This window comes from Nycticebus coucang, chromosome 3 (assembly GCF_027406575.1).
Source record: "Nycticebus coucang isolate mNycCou1 chromosome 3, mNycCou1.pri, whole genome shotgun sequence".
NCBI lineage: Eukaryota > Metazoa > Chordata > Mammalia > Primates > Lorisidae > Nycticebus > Nycticebus coucang.
The window spans coordinates 88382915-88403923 of NC_069782.1; the positions used below are offsets into that span (position 1 = coordinate 88382915).

Genomic DNA, 21009 nt, shown 5'->3' on the forward strand with positions numbered 1-21009 from the left:
CTCCCTTCCAGGGCTGGTCCCACCACCACAGGGCCACAGGACAAAGGGCCCTGGCCCAAGTAAGCATTTTTGTGAAGGCCTCTCATCTCTAGGCTGAGCTGTGGAGTAAACAGGGATTACACGGGTCACCCTCGGGCCCAGGGCCAAGTGTGATCAACCCTGAAATGTACCCCGTGATGAGCACACTGGTGTGCAAGCCAGAGGCCTCACCCAGGAGGTTCTGCCTCAGGAGCTGCTGTCTTCAGCTGCTCTCTGGAGCTGCCTGAGGGGCCCAACCCCCTTCTCAGGCTGGGTGACCCATTCATGCCCATCCTGGCATGGGTGGGTCCTCAGGGGGGAGGTAAGTGGGGAGAAGGGAGGTGCCGGCACACTTGGGGAAAACAGCGGACATATCCCGAGGGCCTACTGTGTGCCAGGAGTGCGGTCCCTTCACTGAAATGGCAGGGCAAGTGCTGCCATCCTACTGCATATGACAGACAGATAAACTGAGGCACAGAGCAACTGCACATGGTCATAGTAGACAAGTGCCAAAGTGAGGAGTAAACCCAGGTTGTCTGACCCAGAGCCCAGTATGTGTCCAGCATGTTTGTGGGGGTGGGCAACACTGCACCCACTCCATCTAATGTGTCTCTGTCACTCAGACCTCCTCCAGTGTGGCTGCACACACCCCATGGGGTTCAGAGGGTCTCAGCAGGGCTAGGGGGTAAGGCTGCGGAGCCAAACCTGTCCTTTCCCTGGCACACCCCCAAACCCTGGCAGCTACTCTAGAGGAAGACCAGGGATAGGGAGGCCCAGCCGGGGTACAATGAGGTCCTAGCAAAGGTGGCCTGAACCCACACCCACCCATGAAGGCTGAGGCCCGAGGCAAGGGCACAGTGTGCCAGGGCCAGCACCTGGCCTCCAGATAGGACACTCCTACCACACATCCACCCCCCACACATCCAGCCCAACCACTACCCACCAGCACAACTGCACACCCACCTTAGTGATCCGCGAGCCACCAGTGTCTCACACGCTGGTCAGCAGCTGGCGGCCCCTCCACCTCACTCCAGCTCCATCCTGTTGCAAAGAGAAGAGGACAGTCAGTGGGTCCACCCCAGCACTGATCATGCCACCACCACCTGACCTGCATTGAGAGTCTACAATGAGCACCACCGCACCATCCCATGGACAGATGGGAGTCTGAAGAGGCATGATGGGGTGCCCAGACGTAAAAGGCTCCTCACCCCCCTACCTCTGCCTGTCACAGGCTATGTGATGTGAATGTGCCCCCAACCTCTCTGGGTTTGTTTCCTCAGGTCAAAATGGGATCATAACGTCCCTCATCTCCCAACCTCTGGTGACAAAAGCACTTGGCATTCATTCATTCAACAAACATTTAATAGGCACACAGGGCCGTGACGGTGGTTCCCACCCTTGTGGGGACTCAGACAACGGGCAGAGAAATCAAACAATACAAAATTAAAGTGGTGCTTGCCAGAAAGAACGCGTGCAGGAGCTACACAGCAGCAGTCCAAGATCTAAGGTGGCCTCTTTGGAGAAATGGAGTTGAAGGATGAAACAAGGAGGCGGGGCAGACACAGGGAGCCACGTTCAGGCAGAGGGAACGGTATATGTGATGACCCCAAGACAGGGAGGAAAGTGGTCCAGCCGAGGACTGTGGAGTGGGGGTTGTGGTAGGTGCAGTGAATGACACAGGGGAGGTGGCACATGTGGCCCAGAAGGGTTTGGGCAGCAGAGGGACATGACCCTAGTTCTAGTTTGAGAAAACCCCACAGCTGCTGAGGGAGAAGAATATGGAAAGGACAGCAGCAGGCAGAGCGCAGGGCCCACCTGCACCCTGGGCGTGGGGCAGATGCTCATCCTTACAGGCCCATCTCCTCAGGGGACACCCAACATGCCCCCCACTGCCCATAGACTCCCGTGGGAATCCAGAAGGATCAGAACCAGAGGCCTGGCTGGCAGCCTTCTCTGAAGTCCCAGCTGTGAGGGTAGCTCTCTGTGCCCGTAGCAGTGGCCTCCTGTAAAATACAGGAAACCTGACTGTAGGGCCAGGCGCCTCTTAGCAGGCTCGTGGCCAACAGTGGGAGAGGCAGTGTCACCTTCACAGTGCAGCAGGCAGGGGCTTCCAGGGAGAAGTGGGCGCCCAGAGCTTCAACAAGACGCACCAAAGCCTGGTGTTTGAGAAGCGGAAAGGAAATGTGTTCAGTAATAGCAATCTCTTAGCAAGTGTGTGGCTTAGACACGATTCTTCTCTCTACTTCAGTTTCCTCAACTGTGGGAGGGGATATAGGAATAATGAGTGGGGCACCTCCCCCACAGGTATAGATTGTAAATGTAAAGGGCATCTGAGGGACAAACATATCGGAGCTTCCTGTGCACGTCAGCTGAGGCAGGAATGGCCTTTTGGGGGCCACTGTGGGGCCCCATGGAGCCCTGGGTCACTAATCTACAAGCTCCCAAAGCCAGGCCCAGTGTCTCCACCCTCGCCACAGGGAAAGCATACACCTTCCATATCCTGACCCTTTGACTCTGGCAGCCCCCAAACTGTGCTCACCTTAGGAATACCAACAGATTTTGGGTGACCCTAACTTTTCCATTTCACAGAGGAGAAAACTGAGACCCAGAGAGGGCAGCATCTGCTCTTATCCCAGGGTCAGGCAGCAAGTCAGTGGCTGGGGCAGAACTGCAATCAACCTCCTGCACCCATAGCCAGGCCTTCCCCCAAAGGCGAGCAGGCCAGCAGAGCTGCTGACAGAGAGAAAAGAATTATTTTGGCAGCTGAGACAGAAGCCAGAGCCGGAAAGCTGTCGCTCATTCAGACAGCATCGTCTAGGCCCCAAGACATGATGTCCACCCTGCCCCCATCTCTTGGAGGTGCTGCAGCTCCCGGTGACACGCACACCCAGCCTGCCCCTGGGGGTCTGGGGGCAGAGAGAAGAAGGGATCTGTCCAAGGTCACACAGGGATAAGTAAGGGTGCATTTGGATGCTAGCATTTGAATACTGGTCCTAGTAAGGGGACCATGAACCTGTAGTGAGTAGAAAAGACAGGGAGTAGGAGGCCTGCCTTTATTGAATCCGTATTGTAGATTATGACTGAGATAAAGTTCCTTTAACAGTCAGTGAAATCCCGTGAGGTAGAAACCAGATCCCTAACCCCCATCCAAGGCCCAGAGAGGCTCTGTAACTTCCTGAGGTCACACAACTAGTAAAGATCTCAGAAGAAGGCAGCTAGGTTGTGAGTGGCTATCTGTAGGGGGGCCAGGGCCAGGCACCCAGGCTCTCCTGCCTCTGTGTCCCCCTCACACTAGCCAAGGGAGTCTCAGGAACCAGGGGCCTCAGCAGGGCTGTGAACACAGAGGCCCTGCTGGGTGTCCAGTCACTAATGCTCTGGCAGCCTTTGTGGGCTTGGCCTCCTGGTAAGAGAGGGAGAGGGGAGGTGAGATCAGGGAGAGGGGAGGTGGGGAGACCAGGTACAGCCCCGCCCGCCCCGCTGCTTCCCATCCCTGCCTCCTCTAAGAATCCTGAGAAGGATGCGGGTGTGGGCTTGGGTATAGACACCTGGCCAAAGTGATCTATGGTCCAGAGAGGTGCAGGCTCCATCCAGGATTCCTAGAGGGCAGAAGTGCCCGAGACACAGGGTGTCCAGGACTTGGGGTGTTGAGAGGACTCTGTGCCTGTGGCTTGAGGCCTGAGGCTAAGTGACCAGCTGTTCTCTACAGATGCCAAGGGTTGAGAGTCCATATTCTGGATGGGAGCCCTGGCCCTGGACTCAGTGGTGAGGTCAGAGGGCAAAAGTTGGTAGAGCTGGGTTTGAATCCCTGGTTTGCCATTTATTGCTGGTGACCTTGAACAAGTCACTCGGCCTCTCTGAGCCCTCATCCACCCTTGAAACAGGGATTGATTATTCTCCACTGCTCCCCCACCAGGAAAGCCTCTAGGGCAGTGATTCTCAACCTTCCTAATGCCACAACCCTTTAATACAGTTCCTCATGTTGTGGTGACCCCCAACCATAAAATTATTTTCGTTGCTACTTCATAATTAGTTTTGCTACTGCTATGAATCGTAATGTAAATATCTGATATGCAGGAAATCCCCAAAGGGTTCGTGACACACAGGTTGAACACCGCTGCTCTAGGGTTAGTTCCAGCACACAGACCTCCCCACAAACCACTGGGGAGGGGGACAGATACCCCAGCATGGAGTGGTAGGCAGGGACCCATCAGAGCACCAGGCCTCAGACCCTCACACCTGCTGCTGACCTCATACGTGCCCCTGTGTCCCTAGAGGCTGTCAGGATTTAATGAGCTAGGGGGTGTGCAGATGCATGTGCCCAGGAGGAAGAGCTCCGTTTGTGATGACAATTAACGCCTGAGGGAGGGGCAATTGCTCAAGGTCATGAGTGTCTGAATGGAGATCAGAACTATTGTCATGTGGGTGCCCACCCACACACCTAGTCCTACTCTTTAGCTGAGCCAACCTGAGTCAGCTCCCACCACTGAGTCGCTCAAGTGCTGGAGCTGCTCTGTTCCCATTTTACAGATGGGGCAAAGAGGGGCTGGTCTAGCAGCCAACAGACTCTGGGGTTACAGAGTTTTCCCCATCTTGGAGAACCCCCCGCCTTGCCCCATGCCACCCCCCACCCCACCCCCCCACAACCAGTGCCGGCTCCAGTAGCAAGGCAAATATTTACCCCATGGTTATCCAAACCAGGCTGGCTGCCCCGCCTCCTCCTGCATTCCTGGAATACCTGTTCTCTGACCTTACCAAACTGGGGGTGGGAGGCAGGATCCAGACATAGGAGAAGAGCCAGACCCAGGCCTGGGAGGCCAAGGCCCTGTGTCCAGGGCACACACCCCCTAGGTGAGGCTCCAGACAGTGACAGAATAAGAGCTGGACATTGGGGGAGCACAACTCTCCCTACAGACCACTAGGGAAGAGGCTGAACTCTCCTAGGAGGGGGAGCAGGGCAGGGGTTATGCCAATGCCATCTGTGAGCCTATGATTCTGGGCTCAGCTCCTCACACTTAAGTGCAAACAACACTCATGTGCACACACATGCTCCTTGTGTTTGCAGAACAAGCCTCTCAGCCAATCCAAACCATCCCGCATCCCTCACTGCCCCACTCTATCCTCAGCACAGTCCTGTCGCCAGACAAGACCTCACAGACGATGAACTGCCCAGCCAATGCCAGAGGCCATGCAGGGGAGCCTGGCAGAATGAGAGCTGTCTCCCTCCAATCCAGGCTTCCAGCAGCTCTGTATCTGTTTGAGTCACTGCCCTTGGGAGTCCTTTCCATCCATTGATATCCCAAGGACCACCTCCTCCATGCTGCCTTCTCTGAGAGTGCCCCCACGTGAGTTCTCCCTTCCCTGAACTTGAAGAACATCCTGATGGTGTACCCTACCCTAGGTTCAATGATCCCAGTTGTCTTCACCTCCTGAGGAGGCTACAAGCTGTTCTTGCAGCCTGCCCAGGCCCTGGAAGCCCAGGTTGTTTGGTACTCCCCTGCAGTTCCTTGCCATGTGCTCCTCGGCTTCCCAGCCTTCCTCTGTCCCACATGGAATCCTTACAAGTGGCCAGGGAAGGGCAGACTGGCTGCAGCATCTGGCTGACCTGCCGGGGAGGCAGGAATGCCAGGCCCTGGAAGTCTGCTCGGTGGTGAGTTGTGGTCAGCATCTGCTGCTGGGCCCTCAGAGATGCCTCCATGTGCTGAGAGTGCCGGTGGCCAGCAGATGCCCAGCACCATGAAGCACCCAGAGAGTGGGAGTTACGAAAGGGTGGGGGGCACTCATTACTACCCTCCCCCTCTTTCTAGCATCTCCGAGATGTGGTTTCCTCAATTAAAAATGAGGGCTATAAATTGACTTCTAGAAGTTGTTTGTTCATTTCATTCATTCCTTCTTTTCTTTCTTTCAACAATCTAGGACAGTCCCTACTATCTGCCAGAGGGGGAGGGAGAAGAGGAAAAGAGTAGAAAGGGCAGGGTCAAAGGCCAACACTTAGTAAGCCTTTATACTCCCAAGGGTGTCCACATAGTATGTCACTCGGAGTTAGGGGACACCAAAAAAAGAGATGGGATTCACAACCAGGGGCACGTGGACAGAAGAATTCCGGGCTAAAAGGAGAGCCATAGGGGGCATCAGTGGCAGGGGCACATGCAAAGACTTCCTTGGGGGCCCTACCAAGATTTCACTCTTTATCCAGTCGTGGTTTACTCTGCTCTCTGAAGTGACACCTCCTCCAGAGAGCCTGCCTGAGTCACAGCATCCTTATTCACTGGCATCATCCACCCTGCCTCAGACATGCTCTGGCTTTTGGTGCCAAGGTGTCTTGCCCAGACTCCCACCCAGGCCCCCCAGCCACTTGGTGTCCAGCTTCTGCAAAGAGACAAAGTGAGACCAGAAAGAGACCAAGGTCACACAGTGATAAGTGGGGCTCTAGGATACCTACTCAAGCCTCCCATTGGGGTCTGGCCCCCCTTTCCTTAGAGCCTCCATCAGATTCTCCTCTGGGAAAGGGGGCAGGAGCCCAACCCTGCCACCACCCAACTGCCCAGCCAACACTTCTAAAAACCAGAGGGCTCTGGCTGTGGCAAGTGGCCACTCACACCTAAGGGAAAGGGTCCTTACCCCTTCTCCTCAAGTCACCAGATGAACGATTTCTCCTTTAATCAAGAGATGAGGGCACAGCAGGGGAGGATGGCACACCGTGTGGCTCTATGTTCCGACATGCAAAATTTGGGGTTTCAGCTCTGCCACTTATTTAGCTGTGTGATGCTGGGCAAGGAACTTAGGCCTGTTTCCTCATCTCTAAAACAAGAGCTCTAGAGGGGTATGGGTGGCTGATGCCTGTAATCCTAGCACTCTGGGAGGCTGAGGTGAGTGGATTGCTTGAGCTCAGGAGTTTGAGACCAGCCTGAGCCAAAGCGAGACCCCGTTGCTACTAAGGGAAAAGAAAAGAGGCTCGGCGCCCATAGTACAGTGGTTACGATTCCAGCCACATACACCGAGGCTGGCAGGTTCAAACCTAGCACCGGGCAGCTAAACAACAATGACAACTGTAACAAAAAATAGCCAGGCATTATGGCGGGTGCCTGTAGTCCCAGCTATTTGGGAGGCTGAGGCAAGAGAATCACTTAAGCCCAAGAGTTGGAGGTTGCTGTGAGCTGTGACGCCACAGCACTCTACCCAGGGTAACATAGTGAAACTCTGTCTCAAAAAAAAAAAAAAAAGAAAGAAAGAAAGAAAAAAGAAAAGAGAAAGAAGTAACAAGCTGGTGTCATGGCAGGTGCCTGGCAAGAGGATTGTTTGAGCCCAGGAGTTTGAGATTGCTGTGAGTTATGATGACACCATGGCAAAATCTCAAAAATACATACCTACCAACCTAAATACATACATAAGTACGTACATACATAAAATAATAGTCCCTGCTCTCAGAGTTGTTGAAGGACCTAACAAGATTATGCCCTTATTGCACTTGGACAAAAAATGCTAAGTACATAGGAGCTGTCATTGTTACCACTGGCTCAGGGTTGCTGCCAGGTGCAGGCCTGGTGGCCTGCCAGGGTGAGGCACTGAAGCCCATACACAGAGACAGGGAAAGCCCCAGGGCTCTAGGAGGATGAATCCTGGCCACAGGCCCCAACAGGTCCTATCCCTGTAGATGGGCTTCATCAGGGCCACCTGCTGAAGTTGCTACCAACAGTGCCCATGCCCTTCAGCCTTGTGACCTTCCTGCACCCATCATGGGTATGACATCAGCTCATGTAATCTGGTGTTAGGCCCAGATGAGGAAACTGAGACTGGAGGGACAAATAACTTGCTGTGGACCAGGGTTGGACCCCCTAGATCCTTAGTGTGACCTCCAACACCAGAGTGGACCTGAGATCATCAGGTTGAGTTCAACAGCCTGTCACCTCCCTTCCATAGGAGGAGCCAAAGATGTTAAGCACCCTCCAGGTGCAAAATCTGTGCCAGGTGGTCCTTTGACACCCATCAATTCCCCTTTTCCAGGGATCGAGGTCTTGGTCAGAGGGGCACTGGTGGGGATGGACAAATCTGGGCACTTGCCACTCCCAGTGCCGACGATCTAAACTTACTTTTCTGCCAATGGCCCCCTCTTAGGAGTTTCGTCTCTTACCCCTGCCACTTCTGAGGAGTGTCCTGGAGAAGCACCACATACCTACTCCTGGGACACTCCCCATCCTAGAGGCTTTCAGCAGAGCCCTTGGAAATCCTCAGGAAGCTCTGGGTGCAAACATGTCACCTTATAGAGGAAGGGACACAAGTCCAGGAAGAGATGGGGGTAGGGAAGCCCAAGGCCAGAACAAGAACTCAGGTCCTCTCTGGTGTTGGAGGTCACACTAAGGATCTAGGAGGTCCAAGCCTGGTCCACAGCAACTCATTTGTCCCTCTAGTCTCAGTTTCCTCATCTGGGCCTAACACCGGATTACATAGCTGATGTCACACCCATGATGGGTGCAGGAAGGTCACAAGGCTGAAGGGCACGGGCACTGTCGGTAGCACAGGCAACCTGCCAAGCACCGAGTGTTCCGGATGACCCCTTCCTGGGCCAGGCGCCAGCCTCCTGGCGGTCACGCTCCTCAAACAGGCATCCCTCTGGGATCCTGGCCACATGTGGGCTAGGCTAGTATGAAGCAATGGCCAAAGCCCAGGGTTACAAATGCTGGACAAAGGAAAGCACTGTTTTTGCTAGCAGGAGGTGGTGGGTCTGAGCACGGGCTCTAACATCACCCAGGGCTGGATGAAATCCTGGCCTGCTCACAAGCCATGTGGTCTTAGCCAACTCCCTGCCTGCCTCAGTTTCTTCAACAGTGTAATGGGGAGAGAGATGGTTTAAAGGGTGACAAATGCTTTGGCTCCTGGCCCTCAGAGGAGACCAAAACAACATGAGTGCTTGCTATTTATAGTAATGTCAGCTCTCCTCAGCCAGGGCAGCCAATGGTGGTCTGCAGGGTACTTGCTATAAGGTCAGGGAAAAAGCAGGTGACGGGCCTGATGACCATCACACTCCACTTAGCAGCTGGTCCCACCAATGTAGACATCCCAGAAAGCTGGATCTTGTTTGCATGGAAGTGGGATTTGAATCTGCCCTGAGCCACTCACAAACCCTCCCGCCCCCCAACCAGGGGCAAGTGCTTCTCTTCCCTCACAGTCTCCATCTGTCCATCTGCCAAGCAGGAGGAATGATGCCTGCCTGATCTCCTGGATTGCTGAGGGGAGGGTCCTGTTGGGTTCTGTACACTGCCAGCCCTGTCTGCACCAGCACACACCCAGAGCATTGCCCAGGGCCACCCAAAGGGGCAGTAAGCACTCCCCAAGTACTTTCCAGCTGGGCCATCAGGGTAGACCTAGCCTTTCTTCTCCCTTGACTCTTTGGTCTCCCTTGTTCTTTCAGAAAGAGGAACTCCTTTACCCAGCAATTTGGAGAGAGTCTCAAGGAAGCCACCCTTCACCTGCCCATCAATCCTTGGGAATGACCGAACCTGTGTTCTGGGGCCCTAGAGGGGCCTTAGGGCACTTAAAAGGAGGGGCTAAGGCCAGCCCCCATGGTGGGTGTCCCCTTCCTCTGGCCCTGGCACCCAGCACCAGGCTTGCAGGCACAGGGGCCCTGTGATTTGTTCTGGAAGAACGAATGAGCAGGGATGACAGTGAAACCAACTCAGATTAAAGAACATGGCAGCTGACACTCAACACAGAGCTCACTGCGTCAGTACCAGGCTCAGTTTTAATAGACATTACTAACTCACTTAGTCCCCACAGTGATGCTAGAAAGTGGGTAAAGTCATCTTTGTTCCACAGATGAGGAAGCTAAGGCTGAGAGACATGAAGTCACTTGTTTGGTGTTAGAAAGAGGCAGAGCTGGATTCAGCACAGGCTCTAGGCTCCAACATCCATGGGCTGGTCCACAGTGCTGCCTGGGGGCCGTGAGGAGGATGGAGAGAGCAGCCCACCTAGGCCAGAAGTTCCCAGTCTGCGTGCAGGCCCTGTCCCAGGAATCTGATTTAACTGGATTGCACCTGAGGACCCTTGGGCAGCCCAACCCTCACTCTTCAACTGGGGATCCTCCCGAAGCCAGCCTATGTGTTGGGGGAGCCTGGGATCTGGAGCCAGATCCTCTGACTTCTCCATCCCGGGCTTAGAGCTCTTGGAAACACAGCATCATCACCCAATGGAGCAGCCCATGGGGCCCAGATGGGGCGGGAGAGATGAGGCAGACAGGCTCGGGGAAGCCAACACAGCATGCAGTGGGTGACATCAGGCCCAGCAATCCCTGACTCATGGCCACCCATCCCATGACTCCACCCACTGCCAGCGCCCTCACCCTGGCTGGCACCCCACAGCCTATGGACGCCTCCAGGGTTCCCTCCCACTTAGGACCAGAAAGTCACAGCAGGAGGAAGGAGCAGTGGGGCCCGCCCTGCACTGGTGGGACTTAGGGGCACACACAGAGGGTGTGGGGCTGCTGCCCCTCCCAGCCTCGCAGGCAGTACCAGACTACAGGAGGAAAACTGAGGCCTGCCTGAGCCCAGCTGGTGCTGACACCTATGTGGGCCAACTTTCCTCACCATGTGACAACTCCTGAGGGCCCCCGAACTAGATGAGCATGCCAGGCTTCCCTGCTGCCAGATCGTCTCCTCGTGAATTCACTACTCCTCTGTCTAAGAACTTTCAGTGGCTCCCCATTGCCTACGGTCTTCTGATTTCAAGACTGTTCTCTTTTAATTACTAAAGGAGGCAAGAAAAGCTTCATCTTTCTCTGTTGCACCCTTTTTAATAAAAGGATTTGTTGTGTGAAATTTGGATGCAGTCATAAGGCCACACTTTAAGGATCTAGAAGGCCACAAGTGGTCTTAAGGCTGAAGGTTTCCCATCCCTGATCTCATCCCACTTCTAACTCTGACCTGTAACCTTTCTCTCACAGGGAAAGGCCTGCCATGCAGAGAAGGCCCGCGGCAGGGTGGAGGGTTCCAGCACTGTTCCCACATTAAGAACTTCTCCTAGCACCCTATGACACCTGCTCTGAAGGCCCATTTGACAGGTACAGACACTGAGGCTCAGAAGCGCAATGTGCCTAAGGCCCCTGGAGTCTGAGCTATCACCACCCCACAGAAGGGGGCTTGGGCTTCTTGGGTGTCTGGTGGTCCCTGTCGCTGACAGGCTTGCAGCTGGTCCATGAGATTGAAGAGGCCCCCAGTCTGTCTTAACCCATCTGATGTCTGGCTGCCTTTGGAACAGCTGGTACCCTAGGGTGACATTCCTTCATGAACTGGGGGAGGGGGGGCATCCCACTTGGGAAGGTGGGTCACGAGTCAGACAGCACCTACTAGAGGAGAGAAAGATGGCGTGGGGAGGGTGGTGGGAGAATCTGCCCCTCAGCAGGGCCCCCTCCCCACTTTCCAGCCCACAGGCGCCCTGGGCTGGCCCACCTGCCTGAGCAAAGCAGAGAGACGCAGGCATGTTCCACCGCCTAGCTCCTGGGGATGGGAGAAAGAAGGGCTCCCTCCCAGCCAGGCAGAGGTGAATGAGAGATTATGGGTTGTCACCCCAAGCCTGGATGCACACCATGGGGAGTTCATAGTTGAGCCGTGCTTCTGCTCTTCCCTTTCTTTCTATAGATGAGGCCCAGAGTGGAGTGATTACCCAAGTGCACCAGGAAGCTGGTGGGGGGTCCCGAACCAAGAACTGGGGCCTCCCAGCTCCCAGGTTGGGCTTCACCATGAGATTTCTTTTACCAAGGCCCATAAAGGTCCCAGACTCCACTGTCCAGGAGGAGATAAGCCGTCCGCATGTGTGTGGATAAGGGATGGGCTTAGGGTCCAAGCAAGTCAGAGGCAGGGCAGCCTAAGAGCCCGAGGTCGGGCTTCCTTTCTCAAGAGGGCACAATTCCTGGCAGCAGCTCCCATGGGAAATAGGAGAAGCGCCAGCTGCGGAGAACACGGGGTGGGATGAAGGTGGTGGCTGGGCAGGGCTTCCTGATGGGTGGGTGGGTGGCTACTCACAGAGGCCAAGTGACCTGGGCGGCTGCGGCCTGGGGCCAGGCCAGACTTGGGCTGTGTCTCATCCCTGGCTCAGGCCCAGGCCACCCTGAGTCCCATCCTCCAGGCCCGCCCAGGCTTCCTGTCCCACTGGCCCCACCCAGCCCAGGGGAGAGGCAGGGCTGGATGAGGGCTCCTTGGATGTGCTGCGTTTTTTGGGTGTGGGATTGGGCAGGCTACCCTGACATGCTTGGTGGCCTTTGGCCTGTGACCTCTAGGCCTCCATGTGTATTCCTATATGAGGCCTTAACCAAAGTGACTGCTGGGTTTTCTTCCTAGAAGTGCAAACTTCAGACACAGCAGGGCAAAGGCTGCAGGAATCAGCCCTACTCACTAATCAGATTCCTGGGAGTGATCCCTTGGGAGAAGTCATGCCCAAGAGACCGGGATGAGGGAGAAGTGAGACAAGGCTGATTTCAGGTCTCAAATGCAGAACTTCCTAGTGGTTAGACTCAAGGCACCTCCTGTGGAAGGATTGGCACCCCGACAGGCAAGGCAGCCCCTATGTGGGGCCAACATGATGTCATACTGCAGGCCAGCACCCAGGGTAAGGCCCCTTTACCCCACCCCAGCTTTGCACATCTGAACTCTTAAAATGTCAGGGGTCTGGGAGGCAGGAGAGCTTGGCCCTGAAGCTGCAGGGCCACTCATGGCCTCTCGGTGACCCCCAACCCCTTCTCTGTGGCTTTAGGAGCTAGAGATTCACCTGTCCAATAGGCTAGCAGCCTGACCCAGTGAGGTGGAGAGATGGGAACAGAGCTTGGCACCCTCCCCGGTGCCTTGTGGTTTCCCAGGGCACAGCCTATGGGAGGTTGCTGCCTCCCAGGTCTCGATCAAGGCTGCTCAGCAAATAGGCAACTCAGAAAGCAAATAGGCCAGACAGTGAGGAGGACTCTTCCAGCTGGCCGTGGGCCCACTGTGGACAAAAGCCTCTCATAGCTGAGTGCCGGCGAGGAACACAGATGGGAGGTGGTTTAGGCTTGAACGGGGCCAGGCCTCGCCTGAGATTACCCCAGGAACTGGGGCAGAGCTGAGATTCAAATCTCCTGCCTGCACAGTAGCAGCCCAAGGACCTCCCCATAGAGGCAAATCCACAGCAGCCCCTCCTGGCCTCAGGGTCTCCTGACTGGTAGGACGGTGGGTCTGCTCAGCTGGGGCAGGAACTGATTTTAGCTACAGCATGGTGGCCCACACCAGAAACTGATGACCTGTCTGTCCAATCAAAAGGGCCCTCATGGGGCTGTCGGCAGGCCTAGCTTGAAGCTCTGTCTGAAGGGCAGGGACCCCAAAAGGTGCTCAGTCCGAGAACAATAAAGGTCTGTGGAAGACAGCAGGCAGTGTAAGCCTGGTGGGATGGCAAGGCACAAACTCCTGGGAAGAGTAACAAGACAGCCACGGGGTAGGAGTAAGCATCCTGGCCCTGGGGGTATGCAAGCTGAAGCTAGGGACCAGCAGACTAGGCAGCTTTATGACTGCCCTGTCTAGGACTCACATTCAGTTGTGAGTGGCAGGATGGCTGGATGCATCACCCTGTCAGCCACTGGCCATCCACCTTCAGCCCTCTGCTGAACAGTTTTCCAGATGTAACAGAATGGCCTCGAGCTTGAGAGCCTGTGGGGTTCTTCCAGGTGAATCACCCCCAAATCCTATCACAATAGAGACAAGGTCTGAGGGTGCTCTATGTGGCTCTGATGCTGGCTCTCTGTACCCCTCACCTCTCAGGTACCTGGTGGGTACTCATCGTAAGTTTTCCCCGAGGCCAGAGGAGCCCGCGGGGTCAGCCATACTTTAACCCTCACCCAACAACTGCCTCTCTCCTGGGCTTGGGCCCTTAGCCCACCCTGAGATGCTGCTTGACACCAGTTTGGCAGTGGACGTCTCCAGGGCCAGGGATGCATCTTTTACTAAGCAGGGGCCCGGCACAGACCTGGCTGCCAGGAAATGTTTGTCAAAGGAGGAGAGAAGGATGAAGCAGGGAGGAGGGAGGACAAATAGACACAGGAATGAAGGTGTCCTCTCAGAAGGATGGCCTCAAAAGGCCACCACAGTCCTCTTTCTCCCTCCAGGCCCTGGGGGTACGGTGTCATCTAAGCAAGACAAAATGTGCAGGCTGGTAGGCCTCCATCAAGGCCCTGGCAGGCCGTCCTCAGGGTGATTTTAGAGCTGCCACTTCTCTGGTGCCCTGTGGCCCATGTGGGGCTGGAAAAGTTCCCCACACTCCTGGGCTCAGGGTCTCTGTACTCTGCCAACACGCACATCTGCTCTGGAAGCCCCAACTCCAGCTCTCACCTCCCTGGAGGAAGGGGAACGTCTCCCCTGCTGGAAACACCTGCTCAGTCCATGGAGGACTCAGTGGTGTTTCTCACCACTCTCACTGAGCCCTGCACCCATGCTGGGCTTGCATCCTCCTGGAACGGCAGTGGGGTGGGACATGGTCAGCTCTTGACAAAATCACAGGGTCTTTGAAATGAATGGCAATTTTGCCCATCCAGCAGGAAGAAAATACATCACAGACATGGTCGCTGACAGAGGTTCTGGAGGGTCTGCGCTCCGACAAGCCCTACCTCTGTCCAGCCCAGGTCCTGGCATACAGTAGGTGCTTAAGACACAGCTGTTGAATTAATCAGTGGCTTGATGAATGCACATGGGAGGCCTGACTCCCTCTCTTGCCATGGAGGCCAGGGCTCCGCAGCACACTCCAGGGGCCACAATAGATGGCGGCTATGTCCACACATGGTCCTCTCTTTGGCCAAGATGCTGCCTTTTTGCGCTCCTGCTGGTAAGAGGTGCCCACATTTCTTCTCTATTTCAGGGCTAGGAGTGTCCTCTGCAGTCATGCCCAGTGCCTTTTCTTGACGGGGTGGGCAGAGGACCAGAGAGGAGCTTTTCTCCAGCCCAGGCCTCCCTGCACCAAATCCAGAGGCCTAAGAACTGCAATACTCAGCTCAGAACCCCCTGTTGTCCACAGTGACCCTCATTTCCACTGCCCATACCAGTGTGGCCCTTCTCCTTTGGCGCCATGTCATAGCCTCCTGCTGCAGCCGGCCTGAACTGCTTACTTAGACAAACAGGGAAAGAAAACAGCCACGTGATGGCTAAGGTTTCCTTGACCAGGGAGGGACACACACACAGAGCCACACATACACACGCTCCACACACACAGCCACTTGCAGCAGGTCAGGTGGTCAGGCAGCCCAGCAGGGCAGGGGCTGGGCCAGCTCAGGTTTCTGTGTCTCTGAAGGACAAGTGACCAGTTGCCTTTCCTCACCCAGAAGAACACCCTCTTCAAACACTTGTTTTCTGCTTCCTGGACGTGCCAGGGACTTGCTGGATGGGAAGCCCAGTGGTGAGGAGGGAGGAGAGTGGAGGGGGACAGAGGGAGGGGGTGGAGTTCACACTGTCTGGTGTTTTCCTTCCTCCCTCCACACCCAGAGAGCAGATGCCTGCTGGGAACTGTGGCCCAGCCGCTCCCTGACTGCAGGGAGAATCCCAAAACCCCACGTGAGGGCCCACAGGTAGGATGCCGAGGCTCAGGGAGGAGTCCCCTGTGAGCCAATGCCAAAGTTATCATGGTATTGCCAGAGCAGTGGTTTTGGAGCTTGACTCCACAATACAACCCCAGGCATCCAAGGGATGAAAGAAGGGTGGGAGAAGGGAGTGTCCAGTCCAACTCGGCAGGAGCTGCCCTGCCTTTGTTCTGTTGTTGGGAAAGGTCTGTAGGCCAGGGTCTTGAGGGCTCTTCCAACACTGGGGGGGGGGGGGTCTGTGCCTCAAATACTCCCCCAGAGTGGTAGTCCTGTCACAGCCAAGACTAGGCTGCTAGGACCACTGGAGGAGGCCACATCTCTTGCCAAGCAGAGCTGAGACCCAGCTCCAGGCAGGCTGCAGGGAGAATGGGGGGGGGGGCGCACTGCTCTGCTGTTGCCCCTTATGTGGCCAGCTCTATCGGGTCTGCAGCCAGAGCCCAGCCTGGCCTCAGGCCTGACCCCCAGGACCCTCAAACCCACTACAGAGGCATTTCAGGAAGGCCACAAGGAAATAAGTGTGTGGCCAAGAGTCCCCAAGTAAACACCAACTCCCATCAGTTCCCCAGCCCTTCACAGTGTTCTCTCACTGAATCCTCACAACAGTCCTAGAGGTATGGACCATTACTGTCCCCACTTTATAGATGACAAAAGCAAAGCACAGAAATAAATGTTAACTAACCTGCAGGTCACAGTTAACAGGGGTGGAATGAGGATTTGAACACAGAGTCCCCATTCCCACCCACCCCACTGTCCCAGGGTGCACAAAAGTGTCCTGGGGGCCCCAGGCTCCCAGCTGGCCCCACTGGAGGCTCTGTGTGTCCCCTGTGCATCCCAGCCACTTGAGGAAGCAGCCCCTAATTGCTGTGAGGAGGGCTCTGGCGTATGGGGGGAAGATGGGGGAAAGGAGAGCCCTGGGAGGCAGAGACGGTGAGAGCAAGATGGCAGCAGACAGCACCCCAGAGAGAAAAGAGTCGAAGAGGCAAATATGGGGAGCCCCCAAGGGGCAGGGAGAGAGGGAGATTGAGAGAGAACAACGGGAAAGAGGGCAGGAGGCAGGAGTGAGGAGGGGGAGACAGAGAAGCGGAAAACAGAATGAGAAGAAGGAAGGGAGGAGGTGGGAGTGAGCCACAGAGAAGCGGGAGGGACAACAGAGGCCAGGAGCGTGGAGAGGACAGGGCAGATAGGAGGTCAGGGAGGGAGGGGCCGGCGTGAGCAAACCCGCCCACCGAACATTAAATACCTAACAGGAGATGACAAATCAAATGGGAATTACTGCGGTAAAAACATAATTAGAAACTTGATTGAAGTTAAACAGAATTTACATAACACTGCAAATTAACTTTACACGGAAAATATTCACTGGGAAGGCAATGAAAAGGCATTTCATTAGTAATCTATATTTAAACAATAGGCACAATGGAGCCTTCTGATGAGGAACTTGGTGCCTTCCACCGAGCCAGTGCCAAAGGCTGCAGGAAAATCAAGTGCAGTGGGTGCTCCAAGCAGAAGTGGGCAGGGCCCAGGGCAAGATCTCTGTACCTGCTGGGCAGGGGGGGAAGGGCGGGGGACACAAACAGGTCAGTTGAGATTCTGGTGCCAGTTCTGCCCTTGACTTGTTCTGTGGCCCCGGCCAAGTGTCTTACCTTCTCTGGGCCTCCAATGAGGATACTGGAAAGGCAGTTTATAAGCCTGGATATTCTAAGAGAGCCCAGGATATGATACAGGTGGGACCAGCCCAGTTCAAAGCTCTTCCTTGCCACTTGTTAGTTGTGGCATCATGCACGCGTTTTCCTTTCTAGCCCTGGTCCACCCATCCATTCAATGGAAGTAAGTCCAGTTCTGCCTGATGTCACCAAGGCAATAGAAGGATTTAGAGAGCAAATGGGTGGAGACAGACTTAAAGAAAAGTGAGTCTAAAGGCACAGGATTACTGTCCCATCGCCAGGCACACTAATTAGATTACCCATGGCCTCCTGCCACTGACCTGCCACGGAGCCAAGCATCATCAGAGCAGCTCCACTGGCTCCTCTAGTCCTTCCTGAAGGGGAGGAAGCCAGCGAATCCCTGCCAGGTTCCATCCAATTTTTTTGCGGGGAGAAATCTTGAGAGGTCTCTCCCATGTCCCAGTCACACCAGACTGCATTCACTCAGCAGATAGGCTGGACTTTGCTCCTGCAGCTCCTCTGGCCAGGGCCCACTCTTCTCCTACCCCCCATCACATCTTGCATGCCCTGTGGAGCATCTGCCCAGCCTCACGGAGGGTTTGGGGGCAGCTGCTGCTCTGTGCCGCCCTTCCTGAGCAAGCTGAGGCTATTCTCTCTGCTGCACACTGTAGTGCTCACTGTTCCATTGGAAATTGCTAGTTCTTTAACTTTTTCCTCCCTACCCTCTCTGACCTGCCAGCTCTCGGAGTGGGGACCCTCTGTTGTCATCTCTGCACTCCACCCTGAGTCCTGTGCATAGCACAAGGCAGGTGCTTAGCAAATGCTGGTTGGCCTCAGAGTGGTCAGGGAGACAGCCTGAGGAGGCTCAGCACCTCTCACGGGCAGGGAGGGTGTGAGTAGGCTCAGGCCAGAATCTTCTTCCAGAGTCTCTGGGTGCTCTTTCCTATGGACTACAGCACAGGACAGCTGCAGCTCCCAAAGTCATAATACTGGTGGGTGGCAGAGCTGGGCCAGAGGGAGTAGCTGGGAGCTCCTGGAAGGCAGAGACCATACCTGATCCTCAGGGTCCCACCCAGCCCTAATCTTGGCCCAGAGGGAACACTGCAGGGAATGTTTTCAGAAAAGGCAGAGAGAGAGAGAGAGGCAGTGACACAGAGACAGATGAAGTGAGGGAAGAGATAAAAACAAACAAACAAACAAAAAAAAAAAACACACACAGACACACGTACACAATTCCCTGCCAAAAGCAGGAGCAGATGCTGTGACACTTACTCAAGGCCTAGAAGATTTAGTTGTTTTTAATATAAAGAATGCACGTGTACTTAGGAATTCAATGGGAAGCTGTTGGTGCTATTTCCACCGTGGGCAGCACATGAACGGCCACCTGGAGCCCTGTGTTTTCAGAAGAGTGCTCCAAGCAAAGGGGATGTCCAGTGTTCAGGAGAGCTAGGTGAAGCGTCTCAAAAGGAAGCACAAAAGTGAGCAGACCTCAAGGCAAGAGGCTCTGCTGGGATCAGGGTGCACCAGCCAGGGGGAAAGGGAGGGCGCAGACATGGGTTCACCCACAGCCCAGCCAGACACCCACAGGCCCTCACCCTATGTGGTCACACTCCGTCCCTCCTCTTCCCCACCTTCGCCTAATATGGCCCATTTATACAGGCCACCAAGCCTTTGTGTGTGCTGTTCCTTCTCCCTGCTTTGCCCAGCGATCTCCCTTGTCCATTAGGAACTTGCCTTCTCTGTTCGCCTGCCTCCCAGCTGCACCTCCTAGCCCCCCTCTATGCCAATAGTCCCCAGCCTTTTTGGCATCAGGGACTGGTTTCATGGTAGATAACTTTCCCACAAACCTGGGGGCTGGGGGTGGTTTGGGGATGATTCATGCACATTACCTTTCTTGTCTACTTCATTTCCATTGTTATTACTTTGTAATATATATAATGAAATAATTATACAACTCACCATAATGTGGAATCAGTGAGCAAAGGGGAGCAGCTGAAAATACAGATGAAGCTTTGCTCACTTGCCTGCTGCTCACCTCTTGCTATGTGGCCTACTTCCTAACAGGCCAGGGACCACTACCTGTCCATCCTGGGGATTTGAGACCACAGTTCTATGGGACTCACTCCCCCTGAGGGCCAGATGCCAGGTGACTCAGATTCCCGACCCTCTCAACTGCCAGCACTCTTGGGGTGATCTCACCAGCCTGACAGCTCCCAACACCATCAATACACAGATGACTCCCAAATTTATATCTCTGGTCCCAGACCTCTCTCTGCCTTCCAGATTCATATATCCATCCAGCCGCCCACATAATCTTTCCACTTGGATGTCTCAAAGGCCTATCAAACTTAATGCATCTAAAGCAGAACTCCTTAATCTCCAGCAGCCCTCTAAGTTCATCATCACTGGCTGAGTAAATAACCATCTCTGTCCTACCACTGGCTCCTGTCCCAAAGCCAAAAGCCTTCCTTGAACGTCCCCTTCTTTTTCAATCTTCTATCTCTAATCCACCAGCAAGCCTGTCCACTGGGTTTCTGGAATGCATTTAGCCTTCAGTGGCTTTTCCTCTTCTCCCCTGCTACTCACTGGGCCAAGCCCCCACCACTTCTGCCTGGATATGAGAGTGGCTTCCCAGCAATCTCTCTGCTCCATGCTTGCTCACTTATAGGAGTGGATCCCTATGCTGTCTCTGATTTCCTCAACTCCCTCCCGCCATGCTGGCTTCCCTGCTCTTTCCTTGAATAGGCTGAGTGCACCCCTGCTCACTCCCTGGTTGCTTTGAGATCTCTGTTCAAATGCCACCAATCTGTGCCAAAGAACACCTGACCCTACCCTGTAGGCATCATGTCCTTACCCAGCTTAATTTCTTATCTTAAAACTTAGCTTCACCTGACATATATTCATTTTTTAGATACTCACTGTCCATGTCTCTCCATGAAAATATCAGCACCTTAATGTACACAATCATGTTTTAATAAAGAAAAAAATTAAAAAAAAAAAAAGAGGGAGAAAATATCAGCACCACGAGGACAGGGAATTCTGTCTGTTTTGTCCCCTGCTATATCTCAAATACGTCAAGAGTCTATGACACAGGGACTTTCTCATAAAACATCTGGGAAATGAATAGGTAAACAATGGTACTTCCTCTTCCCTGAGTGTCCACTTGTGAATCAGCACTCAGTTCCTCCTCTCCTCCTGGGGATAGTCACAGACACCAACAAGCTTTGTGCACTGCCCTTATGGACCTCAGTCTGGCTCTGGGATCCTGAGTCTGCCTCCATCACACACAGCATCCTCCCAGAACTGGGCTAGATCTGCTCCATCTTTAAAATCCAGCCTTAGTGCAGGCCTGACCCGGTGCAAGGGTTAGTGAATATTTGGTGTGTGAGTGAAAGAGTAACTTGGTGGTTAGTTGAGTGGGTGGATGGAAGGATGGGTGGATGAGTAGATGGATGAATAGACAGAAGGATGGCTAGAGGGATAGATGGGTAGGTGAATGGATGGATGGATGATGGGTAGATGGATGGGTCACACCACAGGCACACAATAAAGACTAGTGGTTGCTTGGCTTCAACAGCAGGACTTTTCTGGGGAGAATGGGTCAAATCAGTGCAGTGCAGTCAAAGTGAAGAAGCTGGTATGGCAAATAGGTTAACGCCAAGCTGCTGCAGTGTGGCCAGAGCTTGCTGTGTGGTCCCTGGCAGGCTCATTAACTTCCCTGTGTTTTGGTCTCATGGTCTGAAAATGCAGACA

General features: G+C 54.4%; 1 protein-coding gene across 8 annotated transcripts in view; it reads right to left on the bottom strand.

Annotated features, from left to right (window-relative positions):
* The window catches only part of ZMIZ1 (zinc finger MIZ-type containing 1), a 239401-nt gene that overhangs the window by 148420 nt on the left and 69972 nt on the right, over positions 1 to 21009 (bottom strand). For all 8 annotated transcript variants that reach the window (XM_053582469.1, XM_053582463.1, XM_053582468.1 and 5 more), the window contains exon 4: positions 982 to 1059. The gene's annotated coding sequence lies outside the window, so the exon portion shown is untranslated. The remainder of the gene's footprint in view (positions 1 to 981; positions 1060 to 21009) is intronic.